Here is a 22,679-nt window from a genome sequence, read left to right as displayed (position 1 = left end):
ACCGTCTGTTCTGCTTTGATATTTGGATAGTATTTTGAAATACACACAACTGTTTTGCCTCCTGATTGTATTACATGCTTTCCTCATAATTTAAAAGTTACCATTAAAATGTACAGAACAAAAGCACTTTCCTGTTTTTATTAATGAGAATGTTCTGAATTATAACTGTAACTTTGGGACTCTGTTACTTGGGACCTAGGCATGAATCATAATTTTCTTCTACTGAAAAGTTCTTTTTTTTCTTTTCTTTCTTTTTTTTAAGTTCTTTTTTTCTTGCTATTGTTTATTTTCCAAATGTAGAGTAAACAACTTTACAAAAGATTTTCAAGAACTTTCTGTACTTTTGATTGATTCTTTACTGTACTAAAATAGTATGGAAGGTAAAAAAAAAAATGGAGCCACAGTTAAACACTGGGGTATTCGGGGCAAGTGCCACAACTCTGTGTCCCATGACGCTGGGCTCAAGGCCTAGTTCATTCTTACTTGGCCTGGACTTCAATCACTCTGAGTCCAGGTTTTTCTGATGGCCAACTCTGTAGTTTAGTCATGTGATCAGTATTTCATCAAAGTTAAAATTAGGAATAGATACACATTTGTGGTCCCATGTCACCAGTGGAGGAAGCACTCAGCAAGCAGCAGAATTTACTGCTACTGTTGGTTGCTAGCCAGTATTCTGGGAATTGTCACTGGACATGAGTGCCTAGCCTTCAGTTTATGCTCCCCCGTGGCAGCTGTGTTCCTGCCACTCAGAGAGACTCACATTAGATCCCATTGTGACTTGTTTCCACAGAATTTCATTGTCTTAGGAGGTTGGATTAACTTTCTAATCAGTCTTTGATTCTCCCCATCCAAACAAAGTCGTTTCCTCTACTCTGGGGCAGATTAATGGCCTGTCCTAAGAGATGCTGGCTCTGGGCAAAGGCTACACTCAGCCAGTCTTGAAAAAAAGACCATCCTCTTCCATTTGAAATCCATGATGATGCATGCTAGTTGTTGAAATATCTTGATGAATTCAAACTATTCTACGCATCTTCCTCATAGCAGAGATTCTTGGCTTTGCATGCTGTATACTGAACACTAACTGTGCAGATATATAGGGACTTACTGTACACAAGGTACCATTGTAGTTACCCAGAAATACAAATGCTATTTAAGCCAGACATAGCCAGTGCCTAAATTTTAGTGGCAGGAAATAAAAAGTAAAAGCATAAACCAATAAAAGTTATTGGCTTTTGCGATTGCCTTGGGTAGAACAAATCGAAGCTAATTTGGGCTTGACCCTTGCTGCTTTGAGAATGTGAGGAATCTAGTACTTAGGATTCCCTGATACTCACTGGACAGATCTTGAAGTTCTGTTCACAGGGATCTCAGAAAGGTGACTATTCAGTCAAGAGCAAAATGTACATGGCCTGCCCAGGAAAAGAACTAGTTAAAGAGCATTACCACAGAAGAGACAGAGGTAACAAAGAGTGCCAAGATGAAAGGTAAACTAATGCTCAAAGAGAAATCTGACAGCTGGCTTTAGGTATGAGCCTGGGGACAGGCATTCTGAGATGAGACCAGGAAGGTGCAGGCTAAGATGGAACCCAGGACCAATGGCATAGTATTATATGATTAGCATTTGTCAAGTATTAAGCCATACTCTGCATCAGTTAAAACTACAATAGCTGGCTAAATAGAATTCAGGCACTGTCTCCCTGCCTTTCTGTCTGTCTGTCTACATGCTCATGTGGGCAAGTATGAGCATGAATGTGTATGTGCATGTGTATGTGTATGTGTGCATGAGCCTGAACGGGTGATGGGAGAAATGTGAAGGTTTAGTAGATGACATTAAAGTACAGCTAGTATTAAAAGCCATTGACAAAACATCATAGTTGTTGATACAGAGTTGTGGTTATTTCGTCATTTTCATGCTTTGGTTTGTATTCTAAGCATCTTTCCATTGTTATGCTTTTCAAAACACCAACACAGAGGACCATGCACGCATTGGATGCACAATACCAGACTATGATTGTCTTCTGCATGTATCAATCTGCATGGAGTACACTGGAGAAATAGACTCATGCTTCCAGGCATATTCTCAATTACATTTTAAAAAGTAAACAGACAGGTGTGTGCAAACACCAGCACTTAGCAGCTGGCTCCCACATATTTCCTCAAGGGAAGTGAAGAAATTGGCTAGCTAGTCTGCAAAGACTTTACAAAGGAGACAAAGGAAAGTTCTGTCACTGTTGCTTTTAGGGGTATCACTAAGAAGGTCTGGTCATGAAACAGAGGGTCAAGATGATTCTCAGATATTGATGAACACTTTTCAAGGACCCCACCCTCCAAGGATATGGGATTTCTCCAAGCAGTAATAATGAGTTCTTCCCAATTCTGAAAGCCAAAGGGTGGTAGTGAAAACGCGTTGAGGAATGTCACACAGGACGCAAGACAGAGGAAATAGGAGTGAGATTGTGGTGTCTGAAATGGTGCTTGACACTTGCTGGTTTCCAATGAGCCATTCCAGGATTGTTCCTGGGCGGGCTGGCTGTGACATCTGTCACCACCTGGCAGCCAAGGTTGGTTTTGATAAATTTCTGCTATACATTCTGTTTGTGAGGAGGCCCCTCCCGATTGGAAGAACATCTTTCTTCAGCTTGGGAGATGGGAGATGCCAGGAGTCTGGAGAGGTAATAAAGGCAATATAGGACAGGGCTGGCAGTACAGTCTCGGTGGTTGACGTCTGCATTGCTAATTGGTGGGTAGGAAATGAATGACAGGTATGGACTGTCCAGCCCACATCAGGAACCCACCTATCTGTTCTGCTCAAAACTGTGACCTGCAAGGAATGGCCACCCTTAAGCAGGGTTCTAAAATCTTATGATATCTGCTTTGACACCTGACCTTAGTCATTTCTGGTAGAGAATTTTAATTTGGGCTTTGGCATGAATACTAAATTTGCCACCACTTATTAGCTGTGTGATCCATGGAATCCACTGGAACATGAGTTTTTTAAGGAGAGAAGTACTAAATGAAATAATGTATATGAATACCTGGGTATTGAAATGATTCATAAAAATACAAAACATTCAATGATATAGAAAGAAATGTCAGTGTAACTCTAATCCTTTCTAGAAGAGCTTGATACACTTGGCTATCATTCCAGATATCTATAAGCATTACAATAGAATTTTTGTGTGTATTCGTGTTTGTGTGTGTGCATGTATGTGTAGGTGCATATGGAGGCTAGAAGGTAACAAAGTATCCTCATTATTTGCGGTCTTCTTTATCTTTTGAGACAAAGTCAGTAAAGCTTGAGTTCACTGATTTGGCCATGAAAGATGGCCAGCCAGTCCTCCTGGAAGCTGCTTGTCTCTGTTTTCACTAGTCTGTGATTATAGAATTATAGGCATACACTGCTGCATCTAGATTTTTCTAAGGATGCAAACTTAGGTTCTCATGAATACATGGTAAGCACTTTACAGACTGAGCTATCTCCCAAGCACTAGAAATGTGCTTTTTTGGGGTCACTTTATAAGGACTAATGATGCTGAATACAAGATCCTAAAGACATGTTCCAAACTCCAAAAGACTGTATATCTAAAAATACAGAAAAATTTTACCCAGATGATGTTCGAGAATACTATGTTGCCCACTCTTATCTTCAGCTACCGAACTCATGGCATCCTCCTGCCTCAGCCTTCCAAAGAGGTGGGGCTATATCTGCACCATGGCTTCTGTCTTGTATCTTGTTTATCTTCCCCACATATTTCAATATGTTTGCTTAGAAAACTCCTCCATGTTCATTTTAAACTCAGTTTAGGAAAGAATACTATCTCCATGGTGACAACTGCCCCCATTTCTGAGCACATTTAAATTTATGTTGAGCTTTTCTTGAATGCTGCTGTGCCTTGACTTTAAATTGTCTCAAGTCACTGCAAGGTCAGGAGAAATTCTTTATCAGTTAATGTCAACTTCCAGGGTACAAAAGAGGAATTTAGACTTAATTTTAGAAATCTGAAATGGACAAATTTGATGATAAAATAAAACTATCATATCTTATTGGACAAATGATTTAATTATGGTATGTAAAAAGAAATGGTATAAGATATGATTAATATCCATAATCAATCAATAAGATGTATATATATAAGAATTTTATGTTCCTATAGTACTTGATCAAGGCTTTGTTGGAATACTTATCACTTATTCAGAAAGTAGTCAGGTAAAATGGCAGCCCAGGATCTGATATTGACACAATAGGTCAACGTGTTGGACTCTTTCTCCTCTCTCTACTTTATAATATATAAGGTATTTGCTAAATTTGAAATGATTGGTCTTTCAACGTTGTGTTCTGATCAATTGGGAAGTAAATAAACCAGAGAAAAATGCAGCAAGATTGGTTGGCTAACAGACATATTAGGAAGTCTGAAAGGACAACTGGTTTTCCTATAGAATGTTGTGAGAATTACATGGAATAATGAATCCCCTCCCCCCACTCTCTGTCTGTTCTGGTAAGCAGATCTGTCCTATGATACTGTATGGTTTCTATTTGCTAGCTCTTATTGAGTTTCAGAGTTCATAACTATTCTTGGTATTGTTCTTAAATTTTAGCCTTTGATTTAAAATATATCCACATCTTGGGAAAGTTCTTAGTCTGGCTTATATACATGAAGAAATAGAATGGTGCATCAGAGCAAGCCTGCCCTGAAAGAGTGTATGTGTCTTCAGAAGTCAAACTCTGTATCCTACAGAAATGTCCTTTCAGAAGGTTTCTCCTTATAGGCAGAAGTAGCCATCAGAAGTCACCAGTGTGCAGGAAACTTGAGGAAGAACATTGTGACTCTCTTCTTATATATACCTGTAGCTTCCTCCCTGCTGTCTGCAAAAATGATGTCATTACCAACCATTGCTTACTGCTGAATAAGAAACCACATGCAAAGCACAGTTTTGCTACCTATGGCTAATTCTCCACATAAACATTTAAACTGGTGAGCTGAAGTTTGTGGTTTATGCCAACTGGGAGATCAGGATGGTAGTGTAGCCTCACATAGCTTTAAAGAGACTTTCCTAGGACTTCCTAAGTTTGCACATACAGAGTCAAAGAGTCTAGTGTACAATTATCTGTGTCTTGGATCACCCTGCTCCACATCCTGTTAGAATAGCTACATCAGAGGGCAGAACCTTCTAGTCCTCAAAGGCCCTACTGACATATTTTACAGTACAATACTGGTGATCCATGAAGACCCCTGACCATGAGAGCTGATTGTCTCCTTTGAGCAAACTCAAGGCCGCTAACACTTCTCTCCTGGTGCCTCTCATAGTCTTCCTGGGAATGGCACTGTGTGCACTTTGGACCTCTTGAATCGATATAATACCTCAGTTTGTACCACAGACATTTCATCCGACAGTGGCCAGCCTCCAAAATACTTCTCCTCTGACACCACAGACCTCACTTAAGGTTACACAGAATTCATTCACATTTTCTTTCTATGTCAGTCTCACAGCAAAGGTTTAGATGGACCTGTACCCACACAAATAAACTGAGAGAAATTTCTTTACTGGATAGAATCAACTGGTTCCTTCAGAAAATATTCATTGAGCACTTACAACATCCCAACGACTTGAGGAGAGGTCCTCAGGACTTAGCTAAATGTAATCAAGGTGCCATTGCTCTCCTCCAAGGGTTTAGATTCAGATTAGTGGGCCTCACTGCACTGTGTCATCACCACTCTGGTGTAGCATAAGCACTGGAACTTTCCAGACCTAGTCCTTCTCATCTTCATCTCTATGCACCTCTCCTTTTCTTCCTAGTGGCTACTCCCTGGAGTTTGCTAAAGTCCTCTATTTATCAGTCTCATATTATACATTATTTCCCACTTGTATTTCCACCATCAGCTTACGGTGGCCACTGTTTCATATTACTGAAATCATTACCTATGACTTACTATTATTTACTTTGGTGCATTCTAAACACATTGTTTAAGTCATTTATAAAGTAGACAAAGGTTTCAAAGAGACATAAATAATCGTTATGAGAGAGAGAGAGAGAGAGAGAGAGAGAGAGAGAGAGAGAGAGAGTGTGTGTGTGTGTGAGAGAGAGAGAAAATAAAAAACAATTTAGGTCACAGGTCAAAGAGGACACACTTAGTCCTGAGCTGGGGTGGATGGGAATGGGGAGGCTCCCCTTTTTTGAAAAACAGAGGAGTGGGAATGGGGAAGAAGGAAAGAAGGTGGGACTGGGAGGTAAGGAGGGATGGGGTTATGACTCAGAATGTAAAGGAAATAAATAAATGAATAAATGAATGAATAAATAAATATTAATAAGATAAAAACAATTTAAAGCTCCTAGACTGGATACTATTGGCTAGTGTAGCTCACCCTGAAACTACAGGACATTATATTCCTCCCTTATGTACAGCCACCAATAAATGCCTGAAACCACAGATATGCTATAAACCTCATGAGAGTTTATTGTACATATCTCTCTTTAAGAAAGTTAATGTATAAATTATACATAAGAAGAGAGTGACAACAATAATGAAGCATAACAGTTCAAGCACTGAGGTACCATGGGGGTCAATTTCAGAAGGGAAATGGCTACGTCAGGACTAAAGTGGTAGGTAGTACTGACAGCAGAGACTCTGGACCAAGGTGGGATCTGTGCTCTAAGTGAGGGGCAGTGGATCACTGTAGGATTCCTCCATACCACTCAAAGCAGCGCAGAACTGAGAAGCCACCCATTTAATATTTCAGCCAATCATAGTTGCTTGGAAAGCCAAACCTTAGCCAAGTATTATGGGATGAACACAAGAAGGTACTTTGCTTAAAGTAAAGGATTAGAAGGAATTTAGATGGGGTGAACTTTCTGTGGCTGTATTAATCACTTAGATGTTCTCCAGAGTCACTGGTGACATGAATTTTGCTCTTTGCTAACAACGTGATATTAATAACAGCAGTTTGCAAACCCAAGGAAGTCACAGTACCACCATCTTACAGAGGAAACGCAAAAGTTGAGAGGCTGAGAGGAGGCCAAGCAGTCACAGTTGACACCTGGCACTAGGGAGGAGGAAGAGGAGGAGGGTGGCAAACGAATCCCTCTGCTGTCACTCATTAGCTGTCTGACCTTGAGGAGATTGTTTAATGTCGGAGTCTCACTTTCCTCATCCGCAAAATGAGATAATATCAATTCCTGTATAACACTGTCGTGAACGCTGTGAAGTGGTTGCGGTGAAAGTCTAACACAGCGGTTGGCATGTAATCGGCCTCAATAAGCTGTCATTATTATTCTGCAGTGTGCTTATCAAATCCCTACCTGTTATTTACAGCTCATTCCGGTGCTATCCTTTCTCTCCGAGTCTCTCCTTTTGCATTATGCCCACAATGATAACGGCAATGATTACTCTCTCCTCTGAATTTTATATCACTTACTTCATTTTTTTTAAAGAACCAAATTTGATCTTGCAATATAATTGAAACTTTTAGAAAGCTTGAAAGACAGAATTAAAAAAAAAACTTACATTACCACAGTATATACCTCTAAAAGGCAAAGAAATATATTTAGAATGTTATTTAGGACATTAATTGTCTTGACTTAATTGTTTCCTGGCATTATTGGGAATTGAACCCCATACCTTGCACTTGCCAAGCAAACACTGTGGCACCACAACAACAAAGGCTTTGGTGTGTTATGAGACAGGATCAAGTTACATATCGCAAAGAGGCTTTGAACTCAAAAATCCTTCTGTCTCTAGAAATCTGGCATTACAGGGCTTCGTAAATGGCTTAATGAAGATGGTGTGTCAGCCAGCTGCTGTTAGAAAGGGGAATACTGTCTCAAGAACAAGCAGATGAAAAGTGTTCTGTTTCTTTTGACTCCTCACAGGGCTGTTTGTAAACTGCCCCCTCTTCTGCTGGAAGACAGTAAGGCCTCACACACAGGACTTGACCCACAATTTGGGTACAAACAGGATGGCTTCTTCAAGAGAATCAAATCGGCCCCATGGAACCAAAACACTTCCACATTCTAATATTTATCCAGTGTGTTCACTACAGTAATAACATAAAATTATGATGTAAAGTTGTAAGTGGGCAGGGTACATACCTGAGAAGTTAAAATGAGTTATTACTTCTGTTCTCAGAATTCAAAACTGTTAACAAATTCTAATATGTCCTTAGTGCAATCACATATAACATATAATTTAATTTCTATATATTTAATACAATATTTTTATAATATTCATTTTTCAGGGATATACAATATTTCAATGTTCATTACATGATGAAACCCATACCAGATAATATTAGAATGTTTTCTAACAGTCTATTTTAAATTATGTGGATGGAAATATCTTGATATGTATTCATGTATATATAAATATATGTGTGGATCTATGTAAGTATATAAATATATATGTATATATACATATATACACACTATATTTACAATACTAATTCTCCTCATATAAAATATTAATAGCAGGTTCAAAGTTTATAAGCCTCTTAAATTTTTATTTATTTTTATGCATACGTGTGTTCTGTCTGCGTGTATTTCTGTGCACCATGTGTGCTTGGTGTCCACAGAAGACAGAAGAGAATGGTGGATTCTCTGACACTAGAGTTACAGATGGCTATAAATCACCATACAGGTGCTGGGAATTGAACCCAGACCCTTTTGGAAGAGCAGGTAGCACTCTTAGCCACAGAGCCATCTGTCCATCCCCACAAACCTAGAAGCTTTTAAGGATCCTTAGCACTTTATTGTTAACATGAATAGTGGTTGTTGATCCCTACAACTACACCTTTGCCCACACTAAAGGTTATCTATAATCCATCAATCTATAAATAATCAGCTGTCTCTAATCTACATATCAGTTATCTAACTATATCATCTGTCTGTCTGTCTGTCTGCCTATCAATCTAAACATTATCTAACAACTGACATAGGAAGCCATATAGTATATTATAAATATTTTTTTAAATCATCTTAGTTATAAAAAGAAAATAATGGAACGTCAGGCGTATTCTATCTTCTTTTCGGTGTATAATATCAACTTAACAATAAAAGATGTGGGATCGATGAAAATAACGAGAAAGATTTAAAAATACACACATTTCAGGTTTTCACTTTAGGTCATGTAGGATGACTGAGGTGGTGCCTGTCTGAACCTCCATGTGATCTGCATGTGCCTGTGCTCACTGCACTGTTTGTGAAGATATTAGGGCCTAAGTGTGAAAGGCATAGAGCTCAATTTAATTTAGAGTATTACGGATAATATACCTAATTAAAAAAATAACTTTAGATGAAGGATTATGTGAGAGTTTTTTGTACTACCTCAGAGCATTAAAAACAATTTGTTTCCTCCATATAGTTATGGATCTTCATTTTCAATTTATATACTATATTGTAAATATTCACATTTTGATTGGAGCTTTGTTTATCAAGTAAGTTAGGGATACACCTTGCAAATCAACTTTTGAAAGAGTGTTATCAAGTCAGAATGATCCCGAGAGGCAATGTCATTCTTCCTCATTTATGGGGTCAGGATATGTTATTCCGTTCACTCATTGAAACCTATGTGTGGGTTAGGGAGACATCTCAGTGGTTCAGAGGTCTTGATGTCAAGCTAGATGGCTTTTGTGAATCCCTGAGACCTACCTGGCTGGTGGAAAGGAAGAACTGATTTCTGTACATTGTTCTCTGACATCCACAGGTATTCCACGGCATGCAATAGACAAACACACACACACACACACACACACACACACACACACGGAGGAGGGGGGAGGAATATTTTACAAAGCATAGTAATTTCACTTTTAGAACCTATTACCACTGATTCTTGGCCTCTATGACAGAGCCAGGCTTAGGCTACATTTTATGGAGACCACCTCAAATCTTTTTAGAAAATTTGTGGTTATGTGAGCATAGGATTAAGCCAAATTTTAATGACAGATAACTTATAGATTAATGTATCTTAAAACCTCCATTAAAAGATTCTTTTTTTTTTTCTGGAGGTAGAGGGAGAGTAACACAGAGAGTCACAACTGCTCAACAGAAATATAATAAGAGACAGGAATCCTCAGTCTGCAGTGGGACCTAAATAAATATCACATGCCCTCCTACTAGGTTAAAGGAGCAGTGTGGTAGAGGTTGTAGAAAGTTTTCAAGAGCTGGAGGTGGTAGATCACCTATTTTTAAATACTGTTTTTTTGGACCCAACAAAGCAGTTGCATATTTTAACTCATGGCAATTATGACAGTGCGCATAAGACCTGCAGAGGCTCAAGCCAGAGAACCAGCATGGAGGGTAGAGGCAGGCATGAACCCCACCCATAGCTGCCAGGCAAGGAAGAGCCACCTTATTTTAAGGGTGGGTGGTGGTCTCTGGGAGGTCCACCACACTTTGGTGGATGGGCTACAACCAGAAGTACATGGGCAGCAGAAGCTTGACTCACTGGATTATTATTATTTTTTAACTGAGTGGATAGAAGTTAGTAGCAGTAGATCAGGAAGGGGTTTGGGATGTTTGTGGAGTTAATATTAAAAAAAAATGTGTGACAGTTTCCATGTGTTAATAAAGATATTCAAAGTTCTTTAAAGTTTGTAATATGTAAACCAAGACTTGTGGCACAGAGTAGTGTAAAGTCCATTTAGCCAAACGTGCATGACTATGGCAGGTTTGCCTTTCTCACTTTATAAAAACGAGTGTCTTTTCCATGATCCGGTGTCACATTTTTTACAGTGTGTGTGTGTGTGTGTGTGTGTGTGTGTGTGTGTGTGTGTGTGTGTGTATCTTGGTGAATTTACTTTTGGAAATGGGCACTGGGCAGAGTGCCCCCGTGCTTTGCAGTGTTCCCCAGCCCACATGGAATGTACACGTGTTGGGCAAGCTTTGTTCAAGCACACGAGCTACCGTGCTATGCCCATGGGTGGTTATCACTTTAGTTTGTGATTCTCAAACACGTGTGGGGCGGGCATCTGTGGAGAACTGTGGATTGGCTGGTGAAAGTGCCGTCCGTGGTTTTATATGTTCTCTCACCCTTCATTTCCCCTAGAAGCAATGTTTCAGTGTGTACTAATACCTTGCTTATGGAGATGGTACGGAACAACGACCGTCAGAAGGGAGAGCTCCCTGCATCTACTCACTTTATCTATATGGCTGAGACCTTACACGCTTCTATTCTTTATTGCCGTGCCTCCGTGGTGGCCTTGTTTTTAGTTCAGCAGAGCATGCAGCCACGAACATCAATACACACATAACATACATATGAACACACAAGCAAATAACCAATCACTTTAAGCATAATATTTTGACTCTTGAATGATTTGTACTATGTATAATTGTACTTAATTTATAATAAATTGACACTTTAATCCTCTATTTCCATCTGTCATTGTTTCCATCAAATTAGACTTGTCATATAGAATTCATTTTCTTTCTTTTCTTTTTCTTTTTCTTTTTTTTTTCTTTTGCAGTACTACATTAAATCCTTTTGGTTATCAAATTCCGTAGTGTTTGTTCACCCAATTTACCAAGGGTTAATGAAATGGAAATAAATGTGAACTATGATTTTAAAGCTGTTTTTCAACAGTTACTAGAGCCACTCAAAGATTCTGTCTCAATTTTCCAAAGAAACTAATTAAAGTGTTTCCTTGTGGCTACCAGTTCCTATACAAACTCAAAAGCTTATAAACTCTGAACTGCATTTCAAAGAAAGTCAGCAAACAGAATCAGCACACCCCCACCTCAACAGAAGTGGTGATTAGGATAGAAGCTAAACAATCCATCATTTAAAAACATATATGATTAATTTACTGTGGCATAGCTTGTTAGCTAGTATGCTTTATAATATGCCTTTCTTTAGAATGAGCTCATTTTATACTTATCTCCCACCCTCCAAAAATGCTAAGTAGTAAATAGTGGTTAATGATCTAGAGAAACAGATTTAAGGACAAAAATGTTTCTTTTCTTTTTTTTTTCTTTCTTTCCTTCCTAGCTGTGCAAACTTAGAATTTTTTTTAATCTAATGGGGCCTCTGGTTTCAGGATTTGAAAAGACTTTGATGCATAAAGCATACCGACTTGTATTAAAGGGAACAGTGACAGAGTATGCACGTGGCATTGATCTAGAATTCCTTTATCTTTTCTCCTTAATGCTTGCTTCTTTAAAGCATCATAAACATTATATATTAGTTCTGATTTTGTGACTTTTACTCTTTAATTTCCATGAAAATATTTTTGTGAAATACACAATATTGCCTGACTTTGTGTGAGAGAGTGTGAAACACGTAAAGGGAACCTGCCGTAAATCTTACAATGTTCAAAGGCAACTCAGGCATGCAGTGTGGAAAAAACATCTCAAAATGCGCTGATCTTAAAGGTTAGCTGCAGCATGGGAAAGGGTGTTTCTCTGCTGGCAGAAAAGGAGATGGAAAAGGCAGCCGAATGCAGTACTTTCTACATGGTGCTCATAATTCCAGCCTTTATACCAAAATGTATTTTATGCTAAAGGAAAAAATGTGTTAATCTCATTTCTTAAAAAGAGACATCTCCACTTATGTATTCAACACCTAGTGAGTGTTGTACACCTCTCAGATGAGGGGGTGGGGATGAGAATGTGAACTTGCAGTCTCCAGATAAGGAAGAAAGTCTACCCCACATCTACTGCCGGACGCTTGCTTAAATCATGTGCTGTATACTTTTTTCCCCCCTTTTTTAAAGCGGAGTTGCTTTTAAATAGCATAAGCAATTGGGGGGGAAATAGATTTTACTGTTAACTTTGGTGAAAGCAATCTTTAAAAGTCAGGGCTTTATTCTTCTGGTTTTCAGTTGTCTTCTCCATCATATTCTAATTAGTGAAAAAAAATCAGCTACAAATTATATACTTCTTGTTCCTAAAACCACTTGTATTTTATCCTGGTCTGGTTGGAAGCCGAGCTGGTGGCCTCAGAACTGAAGTCTGTACGTGCAGGATCCACACTTAAACCTAGGGTTTTACGTAGTGCCAAATGGTAGTCAGCAACATTTGATACAGCACTCCCAGTTAGAAGTGCTCGCATAGAAAGGTTTAAGATAGATCCTTGGCTAGAAAAGCTGTTTAGCTTTGGACACTGACTCTTCAAAGCAAGAGCGTAGCACTTGAAACTTCAGGCATGAGCCACAGTGCAAAACGGAAATGCCAGAGGGGGCGGGGACAAGGAAGAGGGGACATAGCAGGACACTAGGGGACTAACCAAGCCTCCCCGTGACTGAGGAGCCATGCTCACTCATCCTGTTGGGGCAAAAAGTGACGCCCTAAATGAGGAGCAGAGGGCGGAAGCCTCTAAGGAGGTAGGCATCTTGAAAATAGGTTCAATATCATTCAAAGAATCCCACCAGACTGCACGGAGACTATTTTCCACAAGTGAATAGTAGTTTTCTCTAAGCCAGGGCCTGCCCCACTCACCAGCTTGCCTGACAGCCAAAATATAAAACAGTTTTGGTTTCAGCAATGAGTGATTAAAATGCTGCCCTAATTAAATGATAATAAGACATGATAAAAATGATAAGACATTGGCAAAGCAGTGTGCTAGGCAGCTTGCTGACAAACATCTGTGAATCTTAGCAATAAGTTCAGGCTTTGACATCCTTAGCTGGAAACTCCGTAATTTGCATTTAATACCCAGGGAGTGTCTCTAACTTTGTAACCTTTTCTGTTCCTGCTCAGATCCACAGGCTATTATTCACTGTTTTTATTTACCAAGCTCTGCCTGCTCCCTTAGCTTCTCTCTCTCTCTTTCTCTCTCTCTCTCTCTCTCTCTCTCTCTCTCTCTCTCTCTTTCTATATATATTGTTTGCTAGAAAACCAAGTCAGATGACTTGATTACATGACAAGTTTCAGACAATGGCGACAGAGAGCAGACCAGCAGATGACTGCCAGCTGTGATGAAGTCAGGGGGACTCCAGAATCAGAATCTATCCCAGTTCCCATTATTCCAGGTCTTACCCCACAAAACTCCCTTTCTCTGACTAGGTAGCTTTGTAGTTTGTCACTTGCCTAGGGAGGACAGATGGGGTGGTACAGAACATGCCAGAGTCTTAGGTCTGTTTCACCATACGCACACTCTCATCTCTTCCAAAATTGACAACTCAACATGTCTAATGGATTTCCTAAGCACTTGATTATATTCGTTAAGAACTAACGCAAAATAGACACAGGATTATTTCACAGAGGGTCACTGGGAAGGATGCTCAGAGGAAAAGAGGGCGACAGATTCTTGGTAGACCCATAGAGAGAAGTGAGAGAGGCCTGCTGACCAGTTTGGGCAGGAGCAGCTGATTCAAATCTTACCTCCAAAATGAGAGAACAACTGTGCTGGCAGGAGAGTTAATTTATGCAGAACGTTGTTTGTTCAACTGGGAATCATTCTCAGAATGAAAACACAGTAAGATCTAGACAGAACTGTTAACTGCTCTACCAGAAAATTCTTACACAAGTTGTACACACAGAAAAAAATACAAGGAAATGGGGCAACGTGGCACTTCAGCCCTGGCAGAAAGATAGATGGGAGAATAGTTAACAAATGCCTGGACTTCAAAGTCTTTGCCAGCAAGAGGAAGCTAGGTTTGCTGGCAGCGTCAAACATTAATTTATCTCTAACTAGATGCGGAAGGACTGGCTCAAGCATTATTCGACCTTATGATTCCTTGAGAGTTGCATTCACCATCCCATAATCTTTATTTGTACTTTCTAAACCATTCCAATCACATGCATTAAGTAGTAGTATTTTAGGAGCGCATTCCTGTTGGGTATATTCATGACATCAGCTTTGTGCCTAAGCCCATTCCTACTCCCAGGGGCTCATAAGACATCTTTACTCACCATCTCACTACTACCACAGAAAAGAGAGAAAGGATTTAATTTTTTAAAAGGCTTTTATTTTCATTTTTCTAATAGCTACTTTTAAAACTCATCTCTTCTACCTAACTTTAGCCACAAAACTTCTGTCTATATTCACATTACTGAAAGTAGGCCGACTTTGTTTGGCTAAGTCAGACGCCCTTTCTTCAAGTAAGAATTGTATAATATGTTAAAGCCTCTCCATGGAACCCTGTAAGTATTCCATCCCCAAATCAGTTGTCTTGGTAGGCTCTGACATATGTAAAGATAAAATCAAGATCTACAAAAACAAGAGAAGACAAGGTCACTGGTAGAGTATTTTCCTACTTTGTGCCAGATCCCAGATTTGGTCCCCAATACCATTAATGAAATGAATAAATATAAAACAAAACTCTAAAATGAGAAAAATTGTTATAGGACTGCACAGAAAGAATCCAGGGAAACACTTGATATGTGGAGCAAGATGATATACAGCAACATATTGGGAATGACAGTCTAGGGCAATGAAAGAAAAGAGGATTTAATTAAGGACCTAAGGAAACTCAATGAATTCATTTTGGCTTGCTGTATACAGCCTGTGTAGATTCACATTAAACCAATCAGGGGAGCCAAGTGTTCCCGTGCAAAAGCTATTCCAGTGGACAAAATGGAAACTGTGTTTTCCAACTTGTCATAACCATCCCCATGAACTCCCATGTTGACATGTCAAATAAATGTGCAGTGGGCGAAATGTGTGATAGAATATTGACCAGGAGCTGACCTCAGGCATCTATCTAGGTAGAAATTAAGCACACAAGCAAGGTGAGGTATCGTAAAGTCCTTTAAATGAGTGGGATGAAAAATGATAATAGCAGGTTTGAGAGAGAGAAAGATATCAAAGCAAATTATTTTATACATAGGACAAAGAAGTAAATAAATGTAAAAACAAAATAAAGCAAGCAAACAAAACCCAACAACAACAAAGCGAACAAACACACACAACATCTGGTTTCGGGTGCATATTTGGCCACGCTCTCTCCTGAGCCCAGTATGACACCATTTTGGACAACAATGAAAGTATAATCCAAGGCAGAAGAGAACAAAATTGTAGCTGTGATCTCACTCACCAAGTGGATGGATGTCTGATGGACAATTCAGCTTCGTTTCTAGGAGTGCTCACCGGTGAAGCCAAGAAACAGAACGAGCCCCAGAGGGCTTAGGCAGTAAAGGGCAGTTATAACTGTTAAAATAAAAGAGAGAGTAGGTAAGATTCAAACCAGTGCATAACAAATCAGGGAAACCAATGGCATATATCTGAAACGTGGGGAAGTTGAAGTTAGATGAATGAGGTTATCTCAGAATATTTTTCAATCGAGGAAATATAAAAATGGTAGAAAGTCTAATAATTGGTTCTGTTGCTTTGATTAGGCTCACTGTCCCGGTTGGCTTTCTATTGCTGTGCTATGCAACATGACCAAAAGCTAATTTGGAGGAATGGATTTGTTTGTTCATACATCCTCTTCACAGCCTATTATTCAGGAACCTCAGGACCTAAACTCAAGGCAGGAACCTGGAGGGAGGAACTGATGCAGAGGCCAAGAAGGAATGCTGCTTACTGGCTTACTCCCCCCATGACTTGCTCAATTTGCTTCCTTATACATTCCAGGAACACCTGACCAGGCTGTGGGAGCACTCTCAATGGGCTGGGTCCTTCCACAGCAAGCCAGAGAATGCCCCCATCAGCTTGCCTACAAGCTACTCAGATGCAGATAATGTCTCAGTTGAGTCCCCCCTTTCCACATGCTCCTCGCTTGTTTCTACTTGGTAAAAACTAACCAACACTCTTACTATTTTGTCTATAAGACACTAATTTGAATAAAACCATTCCAATGGTACAATAGTACCTTTCATGGTAATGCAGTTCATGATGCAAACACTGAAATATAAAGTGTTTTCTCTGGGGAATAGCTGAAATGCCTTTTTCTATCAAAATATAGACTTAGGTTTGTCTTTCATGTTGATGAGCAAGTTATCTCATCTTAGAACTTAATGGTTTGCTCAGTATAATGTAGGCATTATTTTACCTTCAAATTCAAATATTTGCTACTTACTACCAAGCTAACTAGCATGCATATGTGTAGGCGATCATGAAAAGATGGCAGTGATCAGGTCAAATTTGCTCCTGGGAAAGCAATCCAAACTTCCATCAACTTTAACCAGAAGCACAGAGATGCCTATCTCACAGAAATTTTCATGAAGATTAAATTTTAAAACACCACCATGGTACTTAGTTCAGTGCCTAGCACACATTTATCCTTCAATACATGTCAAGTGTCATCAGCTTTGTCATTGCCACCACCCAGATGCCACAGATCTGAAATTTCATCAGCAGAGGTCTGAGACTCATTTAATGAATGATCTTCTCTGAAAAAAACTGTAAATATCCCTACCCCCACCACCAAAAAGCAAAGGACTGCATATTAAGGTAGTCCAGCTAGTATACACTAGGATCTGCATGAGTTAATAGGTTGCTTGCTTCTCTGGCCCATAGAACTGTCCCAAGAAGGAAGTCAAAGGTGTTCTTTCCACATTACTGTATGTTAGTTGCTATATTTTCACTCATACATTTAAGGTATACAATTATATGTAACCCCTACTACCTCTCTCACCCCCCTCCGTACTCCCTTCTTTCACAACCCCTCTTCTCTAATAGTCTCCACAGTTGATATTTCAGTCTACAATGGAAGTTGTATTGGTGATATAAGTGAAAGAGGGATAAGAAAAACAATAACTGAACTCAACAGGCCTAACTCTCCAATGTTCCTGAAACAACCCATCTTGCAAATGAAGCATGCACATCCATATTAAGTGGAATGAGGTCATCCTCATTCAGCATTGTGATGTAGGAGGACCAGCCCTTTTGGTAGAGTCCACCTTAAGTCTGTTCACAACTCATGGGATGCCACTTCCTGAAATACTGTTCACTAGGTCAAACTGCACTTTCAGGTTAATGTCTACATTCTCTCTGACAGCTCCACAAAGCCTTGGCTCCTCCTTAAACAGTCAGAAAAACCTGGAATTTTTTTTTTTTTTGAAAGATCCCTCTCCAACTGCAGTGGGGAGTACAGAAGGTAAACTTCCAGATGCCACATCTTCCAGATGTGTCTCTTATTGATAATCACAGCTGAGTGTCAGGCTCCAGGAACCCACTGATCCTGTAACATGGGACCAAAACACTCATCACATAAAACTGAGTAGTAGTGAGAGGAAATGCCTTAGGCTACACAATAAGCACACATACATACACACACAAAAAAATGATTAACTACCATTTTCGTCTTCCTTGCTAACCCTACCATCCAAATGTCAGTACATTGGGGATATAAGTCTAAGGAATCCATAAAGGTGGAAATGTCTAATAAAAGCTACGTGCCTGTAAAAGACCAACTGCAAAAGCTGGGCAGTTTTGTAAACCTTGTATGAATTTGCCTTGTTTTAATTTTGTTTGGTTTTTCAAAAATTCAATTTGGCTATCTCTGTCCAGCAGAACCACGTGGTCCTTTGCTTTGCTCCTTAGACAATCTGTAGCCTTTACTGTCTTCGTACCGCACAACTTTAGCACTTAATTATAGCCTATCGTATAATAATTAGGTGTCCTTATAAGCAAGCTTGTTTACTCAGTTGCACCATTCTGATCCTTTAATCTCCCTTGAATATTAGTTTTTAATGCTATTAAGAGCCACAACTTAACAACTTTATTACAAAATAAAATTGCAAGAATATTTTCCAGAAGAGTCAACATTGGGCAGCATGAAAAATTACTGTGAGCTAGACATGGTGGGGCATGACTGTAATCCCAGCATGCTGAAGGCTGAGGCAGGACAATCATGAATTGAGATCAGCCCCAGCTACATATTGAGGAACTATCTCAAACCCGTCTACTTAAAAATTTGCTTTGACAGTTTGAAAATACTACAGATCCTAAAGTTAGTAGGTAAATGCTTAGAGTAGGTGGTTTCTTTCCCTTTGCAGTGGCTGTGAGGACATGGGTATAGCTCTCACCCTCACTGCGGAGCTGTAGTTGGGGCACACACTTGTTTCATCTGTATTACCCATGTAGTCTACATCTAAGTTTAGCATCCTCAGAGATGGTAATGAGCACCTCTTATCCCAGCATAGGGGTTATGGGTGGGGGAGGGGTGGTGAGTGGAATCTATTCTGCGCTTCTCCGAGGGGGCAAATGTATGTGTACCAAAACCACTATAGTAAGACAGCTCAATTTTAGAGAACAGAAAAATGCTACTGTTGTGTTATAAAACGCAGTGTTAACTATAAATGTAAAAGCAATCTTCTAGGATGCGGGACAAACTCAGCCCTGATCAGTGTACATGGTATACACAGCGCATGGTGAAGACCTAGTCCCCAGACCTCAGTTCAGCTGGTTGGGTTTATCAGCTGACCAACACACATAACAGGTATGTGTGCCTGCATAGGGAATAGTCCTCTGGGTAAGGTAAAGAGAGATAAGAGCATCTGAGTAACAGGCTTACTGTGACATGACAGCCGTACCATAAACATGAAATGTCATCGTTGCTTGTTTTTAATTAGTGAAGTGAATTGTTTAAAAATGTACTGGTTTCTGCACAGTCAAATTCACCCTGTATTTTGTCACATGACATAGTAACATATTTCAACTAAAAAAAAAAATCAAAAAGGGAGCTGAGTAGTCTGGAGGCAGAGGCAGATGGGTCTCTGAGTTCAAGGCCAGACTGGTCTACAGAGTAGGTGCCAGGACAGCCAGTGCTACACGGAGAAATCCTGTCTTGAAAACAGAAACAAAAGACATAATTGGTTTATGCTCCTTATAAAATATCCACTAACAATGGCTCATGACTGAGACAGTGTAGACACTGAATGTTTTTATTCACTAGGTTTTCAACTACACTGAGATATGGCAGGATGTAGTAGGCAGAGCCAGAATGACCCGGAACTTGAGTGCAGCTATATACTGAGCTGTAGGCTACCCTGGGCTATTATAAGAATAATCTAAATTTAAAAACCCATGAGGGGGAGTGAGGAAAGGAGAGTGGTGAGGAAGGATAGAGACACGCAGAGAGAAACAAAAAAAGATCAGCTAGAATTTATATGTGAACTGATATTACACGCATTGTGCAGTAAGTCATAATAAATTAAAATTTTAGTTTTCTGAAACAAGGTTTGTTCTGTTTTCTTCACAGGACTTTCTCTGGCCATAATGTGATCTGATCTGTGCATTTTAAAACTTTCTTTAAATATTCTTTTCTAGTATCCCAAAAAAGCACAAATGGTTCAGACTACTAAAGAGAAAGTAAAGCCAATAAGTAGACAAACAAACAAACAAACAAAACCCAAACCAAACCACCACCACCACCACCAACAACACATAATTAGTGATAATTGTTCTTTAGGTTTTCATGGACATTTTCCTACACTTCTCTTCATAAATAAATCAAGCATAAATAAAACTATGCATAAATAGGTCAGTACTATCCGTTGAACTTTATTCTGAAGCCTTTTCTCTAAAAGAAATGTCCTTTCTGGTTTATTGACAGCAGTTAATCTAGGACCACTTCAGAGTCAATTAAATTATTTCAACTTTTTATTCAATACTTGTAGGAAAATTTAAAAGCTAAAATATTCTGTTTAAAAAATCTTATAAGATAAGCAATTTAAAATAATTAAACATTACTGGCTTTAGGGGAATAATTTGAGCATGTCTTGATTTGCAACTTTTTATTGATTTTCCTGCCATTAAGCATACAAACTAGAGAAATATAAAAGAAAAAAACCAAGAAAATACCATAGTTACATATTTTACATGAATGCCACAAATAGAAATGATAAAGACAAGCCTATAAAAAGCCAAACAATAGGAATAAAACTTGCAAGATGTTGTTATCTTCATTCAAACTACTAGTTCCCTTAATGGAAATTAAGTTTATAGGCTTAAAAGAAGTATTAACAATTTTCCCTTCAGATATAAAGAAAGTGGTATTACAATTGTGAGGAATGGGAGATTAGTGAATGCAAATTAATTGGCTTCTTTCTAATGAATAAAAATAAAGATTTCACAGACATAAAAATATGATCATATGTGTTTCATTCCACACTGTGAAAGAAAATGAGAAAGTACCAATGAATGAATCTAGCAATATATACACAGAACATTTTGCCTTATATTATCCACATAACTATTTGGGAGCTGCAACCTCATTCAAAAAGGAATACCCTGAGTTGAAAAGAAAAGAAAAAAAAAAAAAGGAAGAAAACTTAACAGGGAAATTTTACAGTGAGGTATTTAGACTCAATGTAAAATCATCTGTAGCACTGAAAATTAGCCTAGATAGATCAAAACTCGTCAACTGTTATAATTCGCTCATTTCCTTGACAAACACAAAGCGAGCAGTGCTTATATATCGGACAACATTCAATCTCTATTTGCGTGCTGTGTAAGACAGTAACCTTCAACAATGTATGACTAGGCAACACGAAACACGTGGCCGCTCTACTGTCTCTGCATGCATTACAACACATACCTAATTTTACAATTTAGAAATAAGTTTGTCAATAACATTTTGCTTTGATTGCACATTGAAGAGACACAGTTTGGTATTTTCAGTGGGATGAAATACACTCAGACAGTTAACTCTAGCAGTTTTCTTTCACTATTTTTCATGTACCCTAATAGAAAAATTCAAACAAAACATATGATTTGAATTATATATCTATGAGTCAGCCCTTCCCTGGACTGGTGATGAATAAAGAACACCGGCTGTGTATTCGTGAAATTTGCATGCTTGTAGCTGTTTGAGGACTGCTTAGGAGGCTCAGGTTAGTGAGGAAAAAGTGCAAGCTTTAAGCCACTGCTGAAATGTTACTGTCAAAGACCAGTGAACAGAAAGACCCATCAGAAGGCCAAATCACAGTGTAGCTCTATTTTTTAAAAAAAATATTTTTTCTTTCCACTAAAATTACATGTTCAGTGCATTTCATATACTTAATCATGAGGCAAGGGTGGCCAGTGATTGGTGCAAAGCCTCCCATTGAATTTTCAGCCTGTGAAGAGCTCACTTGCTATTAGCTCTCCCCAGCCAGTTATGTACACTAGCACAAGACAGTGGCCTCGTTACAAATACTTTTTGAAATGCATTCATGTCCCCAAGCTAGTTGAGCTGGATCTTAGGAGAAGAGAGCCTAGAGAATAGCTTTTGAATCGTCTAGAAGCCCCTGCAGCTGGCTTCTGTGTCTGTTGGACCACTGAGTTTGTGATAAATACATTAGAGAATTGTCACGTACATGGTAAGGACTAATGAGTAGATCCTCGTCCCTGACGGCCCTGCCCAACATTGCAAAGAAGTTACGGACATGGAGGCGGCAGTGGCAAGGTATGCTTAGAGTACACTGAAAACAGCAGTGGTTGGATTATTAAAATAATAAGGTTTATTCCTTACACACCCACTTCTGGCTGAAGATGTATCCTTGCTATATGAAATTGTAGGGATTTTTTTTTTTTGTTGTTGTTGTTGTTCCTTATGATAGCATTTTAATTAATGTAACTCACTCTCTCACAAGGAGGCATCTACATTAATCTGTCAAGTGCTGGCATAGTTTTTCTTAGAATGCATGGCTTCTATCATAAAGATGCACCAGAAGCAATCAAAACACAATCATATTTTCAACATTTAAATTCAGGCTCTGTGATCCAAAGCTTATGCTCAAAGGCTGCGGGGAAAGGGAGAAAAAAACTCTACAGAAGTTTAAAAAGATATTCTGTGTAATATCAATTCATTAAGCAATT

At 39.0% G+C, this 22,679-nt stretch overlaps 1 protein-coding gene across 9 annotated transcripts in view; it reads right to left on the bottom strand.

The window, feature by feature from the left end:
- Window positions 1–22,679, bottom strand: part of TENM2 (teneurin transmembrane protein 2) — a 1,331,021-nt gene that overhangs the window by 1,139,533 nt on the left and 168,809 nt on the right. For all 9 annotated transcript variants that reach the window (XM_084761228.1, XM_084761214.1, XM_084761230.1 and 6 more), the window contains exon 2: window positions 15,970–16,082. The gene's annotated coding sequence lies outside the window, so the exon portion shown is untranslated. The remainder of the gene's footprint in view (window positions 1–15,969; window positions 16,083–22,679) is intronic.

The sequence above is a fragment of the Acomys minous genome, assembly GCF_964271855.1.
Source record: "Acomys minous genome assembly, chromosome: 16".
Classification (NCBI taxonomy): domain Eukaryota; kingdom Metazoa; phylum Chordata; class Mammalia; order Rodentia; family Muridae; genus Acomys; species Acomys minous.
Note: the sequence above shows the minus strand (reverse complement) of the source record. Positions and strands in the feature narration are given on the sequence as shown.